The 13,204-nt window shown below is 39.6% G+C and overlaps 1 non-coding gene across 1 annotated transcript; it reads left to right on the top strand.

Moving 5' to 3' along the window:
* The first annotated feature begins 203 nt into the window (after positions 1 to 203).
* TRNAG-CCC (transfer RNA glycine (anticodon CCC)) lies at positions 204 to 276 on the top strand. Its single transcript has one exon. It is a non-coding gene; the product is annotated as a tRNA-Gly (tRNA).
* Positions 277 to 13,204: the final 12,928 nt, after the last annotated feature.

The raw sequence follows: 13,204 nt of genomic DNA, 5'->3' as shown, positions 1-13,204 counted from the left end.
ATATCAAACCCTTATAACTAGAATGAACTACTGGTTCATATCCACTAAGAAGGTTGTAATAATAAAAAAAAAAAGATGGACAATAACAAATATTAATGAGGATGTAGGGGAATTGGAACCCTCATATATAGATCATGGGAATGTAAATTGTATAGTCACTTTGGAAAACAATTTGTCATTCCTTAAAAAGTTAAATGGGGACTTCCCTGATGGTCCAATGGCTAAGACTCTGTGCTCCCAATGCAGGGGGCCTGGGTTCAATCCTCGGTCAGGGAACTAGATCCCACATGCTGCATTTATATGAGTTTATATGACACAACTAAGACCTGGTGCAGCCACATAAATATATGTTTTTTTTTAAGTTAAACAGAGTTATCAGGTGTGTGTGTGTTCAGTCGCTCAGTCATGTCCTACTCTTTGCAACCCCATGAACTGTAGCCTGTCAGGCTTCTTTGACCATGGAATTTCCCAGGCAAGAATACTGAAGTGGGTTGCCATTTCGTTCTCCAGGGGGTCTTCCCAACCCAGGGATTGAACCCACGTCTCCAACACCTTGTGCATTGGCAGGCAGGTTCTCTACCTCTGAGCCACCTGGGAAGCCTAGAGTTATCATGTGACCCAACAATTCCATTCCTTATAGATACCTAAGGAGAATTGAAAACATATGTCCACAGAGAGACTTGTATATTAATATTCACAGAAGCATTATTCACAATAGTCAAAAGCAGAAAAATCCAAACGTCAGCTGATTGAAGAATGGGTTCACAAAATATGGTATATCCAAACAGTGGAATGTTATTCACTCATAAAAGGGAGTGGTGCATGCTATGACCTGGATGAACCTTGAAAACATGCTAAGTATAAGAAGCCAGACATAAAAGACCACATATTGTATAACTCCACTTATATTAAGTGGTCAAAACAGACAAATGTGTGGAGGTGGAAAATAGATTAGTTGATCTAGAGAGGGGATGGGTTTCGGGAGTGACAGGGAATAGGGTCAGAGTTTCTTTGGGGGATAATGAAAATGTTCCAGGATTAGAGATATTTTGGAATCCTATCGTGGTGGTGACTGTACAGCTTGGTGAATATAGTAAAAGCCGCTGAATTGTATACTTTAAAAGAGTGAGTTTTATGATAGGTGAATTATATATCAATTTAAAGAACCATATACGTGAGTAATTAATATTAGGAAAATAGCCATATTTTAGGAAATTTTTTTTTCTAAATTGAACCGAACGATATCTCTGCTTCCAGTGCAGGGGGTGCAGGTTCGATCCCTAGTCAGGCAGCTGAGATCCCACATGCCTCTTGGCCAAAAAAACAAAACATAAAACAGAAACAATATTGTAACACATTCAATAAAGACATTAGAAAAGAGGATAATGCACATCAGCTGTTCCCTCTTCTTTAGAAAAGATGAAATAAAAATACTGGACTGAAATGGAAAGGTTAATTCTACAAGGTCTCTGCCCACATAGACTTCCCTGTACAGTGGAATAGACAACCATACAAACAAAAAATTACACTACATGAAAGACATGGGGGGAAAAACGAGGGATCTATACAAGGTAATATAACACAGAAGAGAGGTCTATCCCTGGGCGGCATCAGCGCTTAAGGAGCATTAAAATTAATATAAACTGATCTGAGTCTTGATGCAAGAGTGCATCTTCCCCAGACACACAGGGTGTGGAAACACATGCAGATGCAAACTTCATGAGTCTGCAAGTCATTCTGTTGGGCTAGAACTTACAGAGATTTTGCAGAAGAGCTGATGAGGCTCAAAACGTTTCGTTTTTATGAGGAATGAAGCTATGAGCTCTGTTCCATAGGAGATGGAAAGCCATGAAAGATGATACTCAAGGAAGTGAATTATTCATTTTTCATTTTAAGCAGATCATGCTGGCAGCAATGAGAAGACTGAAGGCTACATGACTAGAGCCTGAGAGATTCTTAGAGAGTAAACGATTAAGGCAAGTAAAAGATGAAGCACTATTAGCAGGAATAGGGATAAGGTGACCAGGTACGGAGAGACGTAGAAAGGCACTGTGAGCTGAAAGAAGAGGACGGAGGGAGAATGACTCACCTTTGACTTGGGCAGAAAGACATTTCCTCGTGTTGTTTACATTTAAATTGTAATGTTAATTTGAAGTGTTTGTTCCAGAATAAAAAATCTAGAGAGTAGAGTTTTGAGTTTTTAGAAAGGAGGAGAATGTATGGGCTGCAGATATTTATTTAAGGGGTCATTAGAACTTTCCTGAACTAATGGGAATGGATAAGATTGAGCAAGAAGAACTAATTTAAAAAGAAAAGAGGGTAAAGGCCAGAAGCCATTTGAAGCCTAGATTATGGATAAGACAGCGTAGCGCCTGGCATGTACTGCTTAGTAAGTATTTGTCGAATGACTGGACAAGTGAACATCATATTTGCTCCCAAGGATAGCAGGTAGAATGATGGGTTGAATATGGACTCAAGAAAGAAGGATGCCACAGAATCTTCTTTCCTAACTGTTAATAAATCACAATGAGAAATATTGGAAATTTCAAGTGCAGAGATGAGAGTGCTGACGAAATGAGTATGAATAGAAAAGAGGGCTGAAGACAGTTCTAATCTGGCAAAGGAGGCAGATCCAGCAACTAAGACAGACAGGCAGCCAGTGAGATGGGGGTAAAGGGAGATGGGAGTGGTTTCTTGGAAACAAAGTGAAGAAAATGGAGAAGGGGTAGTCACTGCTCCAGATGCTGCTGAAAAGCTAGGTGAGGACTGAGGATTTTATATTGGATATGGAAAGGTGGCTCAAACGGTAAAGAATCTGCTCACCATGTGGGAGACCCAGGTTCGATCCCTGGGTCAGGAAGCTCCCCTGGAGAAGGGAATGCAACCCACTCCAGTATTCTTGCCTGGAGAATCCCATGGACAGAGGAGCCTGGCAGACTACAATCCATGTGGTTGCAAAGAGTTGGACGTGACTGACACTTTCACTTTTCATGGCAAGGTAGAGATCATTAGTGACCTTAACAAATGTTCTTACATGAAGCTGAAACAGGAAAAAATCTGACTGTAGTGAGTTCAGGAGTGCTGTGGAAGAGTCAAACATGTAGGTTCAAGTAAAAGATTCAGACAGAGAATAGGAAGTGAAGAAAATAGAAACAGGTTTGGAGTTCTAGCAAAAAATGGAGTAGAGAAATGGGCAGAGCTAGCAAGGGATGAGGAGTCAAGAGAGAGGTTCTTTTTAATGAGATGAGAGATGTTCTGCACACTTTTAGTTGATAGGAGTAATTTAGTGCAGAAAGAAAGGATGGTGCAGAAGAGGGAAGAGATCAGTCCAGCCTCAGAGAAGTTAAGGAGGAAGAGGACCCAGTATACAAGTTGGGGGAACAAGGGGTTGGTAGGAGCCGTGCTACCGCGTGAAAAGCAGAGGATGTGGGTCCAGATGTAGGAAACTCAATATATTTGGTATAATTTAATTTTGCAGATAAGAAAAAAATAGTAATACATAACTTCCCAAGAACCAGGAAGCCAAGATAGTTAATTAAATTTCTGTCTAAAAATTATGACATGTTAAATGTTAGCCTAAATGGGACATAGTATATTACTTAAAAATAATACTATTATGTTTGTAAAGTAATTTGTTTCTTAGTAAGTGTAAGAATAAAGTGGTATAAAACAGTTTGAATATAGAAAGTATCTGATTTTTACGTATCAAATAATATAACAGCAATTATATTGGAATCCATGTAAAGGAAATTTTAACACAACTGAAAGATTTCTAGGGTCACTTAACTAGCCTGACATTAAACAGGAAGCCATCGATAGCAATATTTCCTTTATGAATACATACCCAAATCAAACTCAGAGGGGTACATTTCTTTGAAAAATAAACAGAAAATAAATGCCCTGATAGCTATTTTCTCAGTAATAGTGTGTCTTCACAAAACATTTTTTAAATAATTAGAATTTATCTGTGTATTTTCACAAAATACTTGTAAATAATTATAATTTATTTACATAGGAGGCGTTCCAAAAAACCCTTTGTTAATGAATACACATATGAATAATATTTGAAGAAACATTGAGGAGCTTTCTAGATTCTATGAATTATTAGTCATAGGATTATTATTAGTAATAGAATTATTAGTCAAATTATTCTTCGAAACATGAGATAACTTCCCTTATAAAACATTGCCTATCTGGGTCCTAAAGAAAAAAAAAAAAAAACTATTGTAAGCTGTTTAAAGTCAATTAGCTTTTGTAGGACAGATAATACGGAGAAGGCAATGGCACCCCACTCCAGTACTCTTGCCTGGAAAATCCATGGACAAAGGAGCCTGGTGGGCTGCAGTCCATGGGGTCGCTAAGAGTCGGACACAACTGAGCGACTTCACTTTCACTTTTTACTTTCATGCCTTGGAGAAGGAAATGGCAACCCACTCCAGTGTGCTTGCCTGGAGAATCCCAGGGACAGAGGAGCCTAATGGGCTGCTGTCTATGGGGTCGCACAGAGTTGGACACGACTGAAGTGACTTTAGCAGCAGCGGCAGCAGGACAGATAATATAAGGGAAAAAATTATCTGAATAGAGTCATATTTTTATTAGTGGAAAAAAGGCTTGAGCATGCTATTCATGTTTTCATTAACTTGTTTTGCAACTAGAGTTTCTTTACAGTTAGTGGCTAGTTTTTCTTCATTGTAAATAAAGCAGCTAGATAATATGGCTTAACCTGGATTTTTATGTCCAACAGGGAAAATAATTTTTAAATATAACATTTGACATATGGTTATATTCAATAAGTATTTGTTAATTTGGTTTAAAGATTGTACCTATTTCATATGAAGTAATAAATTATTAAAATAGTAAACCATCAGTCCAAGAAAAGGTTGGAAAATAGTTACTATAAGATCAATTGGGACAATACTGTGATTATATACGAACAAGTTCTGACCAACAGAACAGATATCTGCTACTTAATTTAAAAAAATAGAATTATTGCTTTTCACAAAATACCTAAATACAAAGTAAATGTAAAACATATTTTGAGATTCTTAAGGTCAATTCTCTAGCTTACATAAAGCTGGGTCATTTTTACCCCTTTGCACCAAATAAAAGTACCATAAGTGCTATCTGGGAAGAAAAGCAAGCAGATTTAATAATCTTTTTCTACATGAAAAGTAAATGCTTTTTTTTAAAAAAAAGTTAGTAATTTGATTATAGGCCATAAATAATCACTTAACACAGAAAATCATTTAAATTTTAAAAGTAATTTTGGATCCTATTTTATACTTGAGAGCATATTTATTCAAGTCATGAGCATAATTTTAAATTTGAGTGTAAGTGAACTGGTATTTCATAAGTGCAAATTAGTCTTCTCTGCTAGATTGTTATACAAAATGGACACACTATTTAATTGCTTAATTGTTTGAGATAGTCTCACTTTGAAATCCCATATTGATAGTGATCATTTAAATTCAGAATGCTTGCTAAAAATTATATGGTATATATGCTGTCATCTACTCAAGGGTCAAATGCTCTTTGACCATTACATTAAGGTACCATGACAACTTTAGACAAATTTTAATCCCTCTGATTCTAGCAATTCATTTTAACTGTGCTGAGAAAGTAATTTATGACTTTTTAGAAATTTGCTGGATTTTAAACATTACAACTTTAAAACATTTTAATATATCATGTGGTGTTAAAAATATGCAAAGGTTCTACAGCAATGCATATACAAATTATATACCCATCTTCACTCTTCACTTTCCTTTGCCAGGTAAATTATTACTTGGGCTTCTTGCTATCACAGGAAACTTGTAATTTCACAAAACACACAATGTACAATGTTAGGAACTGAAGCTTGATAACTTCAGATGAATGGGTATACTTGAATTGGCAAGTTTTAAACAAATGTATTCTTTAAGAGGTGCTTGTTTGGCTTGACAGGCCACTAAGTATAGACTTCTGGGTTTACATGAGTCTTGCCATTTTGATACCATGAGCAAGGACTATCTTTTTTACTTGTTTTATTGACTCAACACCAGAATAAAATCTTAATAGTGCAGAGATAAAGATACTTTCAGCAGCAAATGACAGAAAACCCATCTCAAACTACTTTAAAACTCAACCTGGCTTAATTAGCTAGAAGGCCGGGAAGCGTTAGAGGTGGGAATCATGTGACCTGCTGGAGCTCTTTTTCCTCCTCTAAATAGAAGTTTCATTTTCAGGATAACGTCTCAGTCAGTTAGTCAGTTTGGTCACTCAGTCGTGTCTGACTCTTTGCGACCCCATGAATCACAGCATGCCAGGCCTTCCTGCCCACCACCAACTCCCAGAGTTAACTCAAACTCATGTCCATCGAGTCAGTGATGCCATCCAGCCATCTCATCCTCTGTCGTCCTCTTCTCCTCCTCCCCCCAATCCCTCCCAGCATCAGAGTCTTTTCCAATGAGTCAGCTCTTCGCATCAGGTGGCCAAAGTATTGGAGTCTCAGCTTTAGTGTCAGTCCTTCCAATGAACACCTAGGACTGATCTCTTTTAGGATGGACTGGTTGGATCTCCTTGCAGTCCAAGGGGCTCTCATGAGTCTTCTCCAACACCACAGTTCAAAAGCATCAATTCTTCAGCGCTCAGCTTTCTTCACAGTCCAACTCTCACATCCATACATGACCACAGGAAAAACCATAGCCTTGACTAGATGGACCTTTGTTGGCAAAGTGATGTCTCTGCTTTTGAATATGCTATCTAGGTTGGTCATAACTTTCCTTCCAAGGAGTAAGCATCTTTGAATTTCATGGCTGCAATCACCATCTGCAGTGATTTTGGAGCCCCCAAAAATAAAGTCTGACACTGTTTCCACTGTTCCCCCATCTATTTCCCATGAAGTGATGGGACCAGATGCCATGATCTTCGTTTTCTAAATGTTGAGCTTTAAGCCAACTTTTTCACTCTCCTCTTTCACTTTCATCAAGAGGCTTTTTAGTTCCTCTTCACTTTCTGCCATAAGGGTGGTGTCATCTGCATATCTGAGGTTATTGATATCTCTCCTGGCAATCTTGATTCCAGCTTGTGCTTCTTCCAGTCCAGCATTTCTCAGGATGTACTCTGCATATAAGTTAAATAAGCGCGATGACAATATACAGCCTTGACATATTCCTTTTCCTATTTGGAACCAGTCTGTTGTTCCATGTCCAGTTCTAACTGTTGCTTCTTACCTGCATATAGGTTTCTCAAGGGGCAGATCAGGTGGTCTGGTATACCCATCTCTTTCAGAATTTTCCACGGTTTATTGTGATCCACACAGTCAAAGGCTTTGGCATAGTCAATAAAGCACAAATAGATGTTTTTCTGGAACTCTCTTGCTTTTTCCAATATCCAGTGGATGTTGGCAATTTGATCTCTGGTTCCTCTGCCTTTCTAAATCCAGGTTGAACATCTGGAAGTTCACGGTTCACGTATTGCCAAAGCCTGGCTTGGAGAATTTTGAGCATTACTTTACTAGCGTGTGAGATGAGTGCAATTGTGTGGTAGTTTGAGCATGCTTTGGCATTGCCTTTCTTTGGGATTAGAATGAAAACTGACCTTTTCCATCCCTGTGGCCACTGCTGAGTTTTCTAAATTTGCTGGCATATTGAGTGCAGCACTTTCACAGCATCGTCTTTCAGTATTTGCAATAGCTCAACTAGAATTCCATTACCTCTACTAGCTTTGTTCGTAGTGATGCTTTCTAAGGCCCACTTGACTTCACATTCCAGAATGTCTGACTCCAGGTGAGTAATCACACCATTGTGATTATCTTGGTCATAAAGTTCTTTTTTATACAGTTCTCCTGTGTATTCTTGCCACCTCTCCTTAATATCTTCTGCTTCTGTCCTTTATTGAGCCCATCTTTGCATGAAATGTTCCCTTGGTATCTCTAATTTTCTTGAAGAGATCTCTAGTCTTTTCCATTCTGCTATTTTCCTCTATTTCTTTGCATTGATCACTGAGGAAGGCTTTCTTATCTCTCCTTGCTATTCTTTGGAACTCTGCATTCAGATGCTTACATCTTTCCTTTTCTCCTCTTTTTGCTTCTCTTCTTTTCACAGCTATTTGTAAGGCCTTCTCAGACAGCCATTTTGCTTTTTTGCATTTCTTTTCCATGGGGATGGTCTTGATCCCTGTCTCCTGTACAATGTCATGAACCTCTGTCCATAGTTCATCAGGCACTCTGTCTATCAGATCTAGTCCCTTAAACCTATTTCTCACTTTCACTGTATTATCATAAGGGATTTGATTTAGGTCATACCTGAATGGTCTAGTGGTTTTCTCTACTTTCTTCAATTTAAGTCTGAATTTGACAATAAGGAGTTCATGATCTGAGCCATAGTCAGCTCCCAGTCTTGTTTTTGCTGACTGTATAGAGCTTCTCCATCTTTGGCTGCAAAGAATATGATCAATCTGATTTCAGTGTTGACCATCTGGTATGTCCATGTGTAGAGTCTTCTCTTGTGTTGTTGGAAGAGGGTGTTTGTTATGACCAGTGCGTTCTCTTGGCAAAACTCTATTAGCCTTTGCCCTGCTTCATTCAGTACTCCAAGGCCAAATTTGCCTGTTACTCCAGGTGTTTCTTGACTTCCTACTTTTGCATTCCAGTCCCCTATAATGAAAAGGACATCTTTTTTGGGTGTTAGTTCTAGAAGGTCTTGTTAGGTCGTCACAGAACCATTCAACTTCAGATTCTTCAGCATTACTGCTTGGGGAATAGGCTTGGATTAGCATGATATTGAATGGTTTGATTTGGAAACGAATGTAGATCATTCAGTAGTTTTTGAGATTGCATCCAAGTACTGCATTTCAGACTCTTTTGTTGACCATGATGGCTACCCCATTTCTTCTAAGGGATTCCTGCCCACAGTAGTAGATATAATGGTCATCTGAGTTAAATTCACCCATTCCAGTCCATTTTAGTTCGCTGATTCCTAGAATGTCGATGTTCACTCTTGCCATCTCCTGTTTGACCGCTTCCAATTTGCCTTGATTCATGGACCTGACATTCCGGGTTTCTATGCAATATTGCTCTTTACAGCATTGGACCTTGCTTCTATCACCAGTCACATCCACAACTGGGTATTGTTTTTGCTTTGGCTCCATCCCTTCATTCTTTCTGGAGTTATTTCTCCACTGATCTCCAGTAGCATATTGGGCACCTGGGGAGTTCCTCTTTCAGTATCCTATCATTTTGCCTTTTCATATGGTTCATGGGGTTCTCAAGGCAAGAATACTGAAGTGGTTTGCCATTCCCTTCTCTAGTGGACCACATTCTGTCAGACCTCTCCACCATGACCCGCCTGACTCTAAATAGAAGTTTCATTTTCAGGATAATGTCTAGAGAGAGGGTTACTCTAGGAATCTCTCTCACTGTGATGGTAAGTCTTTCTCAGAGGCCCCTTGCGAACCTCTTTTCAGTTAGCTGGGTCACATGTCATCTCTAGCACCCATCACTTGGTCTAGAGGGGCAATTAGCTTTAGGTGCACTAGACCCGCCCGCCAGAGCAACCTGGAGTGATGAGGTCAAGTTCTCCTGAGACCTACAAGAGGTATGGGGAAGAGACGATACCTTGAATAAAGTCTAGGTATTGTTGGAAGGAAGGGAGAAACCAATGCTTGTACGCAGCAGAAATGTCTGTTTCAAATGGTGATTGTTGTTCATATATAAAATACAGCTCTCCAAAAATCAAAAGCAAGTGAAAAATTTGAGGGAGCACTCTTCTATATATACAGAATTGTTATTCTGTAGCTTCATAATCTTTCAGTCAGGAGATTTTTGCAGTCCTGTCTTTCAGTTTCATGGTGTGCTTTCAACCTTTTTTCAAAAAGGACTTATATACCAACTTGGTCATTTTGTGGCTGCTGTTTTTTAAACTGGGCTTCCCAGGAGGCTCAGTGGTAAAGAATAAGGCTGTAACTTTGGAATGGTAGCAAACATTTTATTTGCCTTCTGTATTTGTTACTGTGCATTTCAGATTATGTTTTTTTCTAACTTTTTATTCAACCAAACTTTAACGAGCACTATCCTTACCTGGGCTTCCCCAGTGGCACAGTGGTAAGGAATCTACCTGCAAGTCTGGAGCCACAGGAAACATGGGTTTGATCCCTGGGTCAGGAGGATCCCCTGGAGGAAGGCATGGCAACCACTCCAGTATTCTTGCCTGGAGAATCCCATGGACAGAGGAGCCTGGTGGGCTACAGTCCATGGGGTCAAAAATAGTTGGACATGACTGAAGTGACTTAGCACACACACACTCATCCTTACTCAAGGTACTTTTTACACATCTTTCATACATTACTGACATATATATATAGTTCAGGGATTTGGTGGTGAGAGAGTTTAAGGAGGATATGCTGGGGTATTTGATAATAGGGTTTGCTTGAAGTGAGGGATTAATTAGAACAAAATAGGACCTATGTGAACTCTCATTACATCTTACAATTATATAACATCTTGGCTGTGTTCCTAGATTAGCTGCATTCAAGCATCCAGCAATATTCTTGCTTCACTTGCCACTTGATTTAAATGTGACCGTAATTGATGCTTATAAACCAATAATATGGCTAGAGACCCATCTCTTATAACCAGCTAGAAAAAATTCCTGAGCCTTATCTCTTCATCTATAAAATAGAAAGACAATCTGCCTTACTGAAGGAGGGAAGATTTAAATGCAATGAACTATGTAAGATCATGAAACAATGCCTGACATAAAATAGGCCCAGGAGTCTCAGTGCAGGAGACCCGGGTTCCATCCCTGAGTTGGGAAGATTCCCTGGAGTAGGAAATGGCAACCCACTCCAGTATTCCTGCCTGGAGAATTCCATGGACAGAGGAGTCTGATGGGCTACAGTCCATGGGGTCACAAAGAGTTGAACACGACTGAGCGATTGAGCATGCGTGCACACAGACATAAAGGTTTAGCGACTTCTAGAAAATGCCCATTGACGGAGTCTCCTAATTAAAGAAGTTAACCATCAAAGGGATTGAAACATGTAGGTACAAATCCTTTTATTGTATAGTAGTATAAGATTATTTGTTTGTTTTAGTGAAGAGCAAAGAATAAAGAATGTAGTAATTGGTATAGTTTAGTTTCTTCACCCCCAACCCTCCCCTCCCTGCTAAGTTGCTGCTAAGTCGCTTCAGTCATGTCCGATTCTGTGCGACCCCATAGACGGCAGCCCACCAGGCTCCCCCGTCCCTGGGATTCTTCAGGCAAGAACACTGGAGTGGGTTGCCTTTGGTATAGTTTAGTTTCTTCATTCCCAGCCCTACCCTCCCTATCCCACCATCAATTTACCAAGAACCCCAGGGACCAGACAATTCCATTCTGGTGGGTCCTTGCCAACAATGGAGTAGAGGTTGGAGCCATGTGGACATGAGCCAAGGAATTCTAGCAGCTTCTAAAAGTTGGAAGAGGCAAGAAATGGATTCTCTTCCAAAAATGAACCAATCCTGCAGACACATCAGTTTTAGTCCCACTGATTTTAGCCCTGTGAGACTTAATTCAGCCCTCTGACTTCCAGAAGTATAAAAGAATAGATTTGTGTTAAGCCACTCACCACAGCCATAGGGAACTAATAAAAGTGATTTTCCTAGTTACATGAATATAGTGAGGGGGCACCTAGGAGGATAGATTCCTTTTGACACTCACTCCTTACTGTTGCTGCTTAAAAACCCATACGAGAAATGTGCATGAAGAACCTTGGAGCCTTAGAGAGATTGGGACCAGGACAGAAATCTGGAGTTAGAGTGACCTGTCAGGATAGACTAGGGTGGTTCTGACCAAGACATGGTAACAGAGAAGAGCAATGACTCATCCCTGAACAACCAAAAAAGAAAAAAATGTTTCATGTGGTCCAATTAGAATACCCATTCTGTTTAACAACCCTAACTGACAAGTGAGAAGCAACATATTTAGTCATCTGGTATGAGTCGTTTATCTATTAGCAACTCTATGGGAAAATACACAGAATATTAGGTTGAACTATATGAAATTGACAATTTTTCCAGGTATTTTACCTATAAAAATGGCAATGTCATATGGTACAACATAAAGTCTGTAAATGGTTGCATTTCGAGCCCCAGCCACACTCATCTAGAGCTCTACATGGAACACCTGGTAATTCTCCAAAACACCCTTCTCGCCTTACACCACCCTAACCTGACCCTCGGTAAGATTTTGGTGTGTTGGCTATCTTCTATTTGCTTGTCCAGACCCATCCTCCACCATTCTCACCAGCACCCTGCTCTGTAGTCTTGGAAGGCTGACCTACGTGGACTGCCCTGGCCACTTGGCTTCAGGTGGGTTAGATAAGCAGAAGATCGAAGGGCATGGGACAATGAGATGAGAGTGTGTATTCACCCTCCTTCTCCTCCACTGGGTCATCTTTGGCTATCTGCATCTCTCCCTAAATGCTACCAACTTTTGTCAGATACCCTGTACAAACAGCTCCCTTGATGTCTGGTAACTTCTCCCTTTCCTTCAGTCCAGGGAAAGGTAATGGCTCTCTACTGTTACTAGTTTGGAAGTTCTATACAATCCTTATTTTTGTTTTCTTTAAACACTCCCACACTTTTAAAAATAATCCTGACAAGACCTCACAGTATAACACAGTGGCAAAGAGTGCATACCCTCTAGCTGCACTGTGTGGCTTCAGTCACTAGCTCTGCCGCTTACTGTGAGCCCTTTGCCCATTAATATAATCTCTGCATGCCCCAGTGTCTTCATCTGTAAAATGGCGATGATAGCAGCTCACGGCTGATAGGGTTATTAGGAGGGTTGAGTGAATTATTATTTGTATATTATTCCAGAGTGCCTGGAATATAGAAAGTGTGACATAAAACCGTTAAATAAAATAACACAGTGCCAGAAAATGACCAATTTCCACAGAAAGCAAAAGAATGAGTAAGACTCAATGAATCCAGAAAACCTTAAGGATAGTCTTAAACACCTAGTCTCTTCTAAAGTATTCTAAAACATTTCATTAAGGGTAACATGCTAATTACCTGATATAAGTATGTACATGTGCTGTTTTGTTAATTTGTGGCTTTCTAAAGCATAATTTTGAACCTCCTTACATAGACTGTAGCTTTCTCCTCTGCTCTTTAATAAATCTTGAGACATGTATATATATATATCAAGTCTGGTTTATAAGCCAAGATCCTGACAAGAAACAG

This window comes from Bubalus kerabau, chromosome 7, assembly GCF_029407905.1.
Source record: "Bubalus kerabau isolate K-KA32 ecotype Philippines breed swamp buffalo chromosome 7, PCC_UOA_SB_1v2, whole genome shotgun sequence".
Lineage (NCBI taxonomy): Eukaryota > Metazoa > Chordata > Mammalia > Artiodactyla > Bovidae > Bubalus > Bubalus kerabau.
This window is presented reverse-complemented; position numbering and strand designations above follow the sequence as displayed.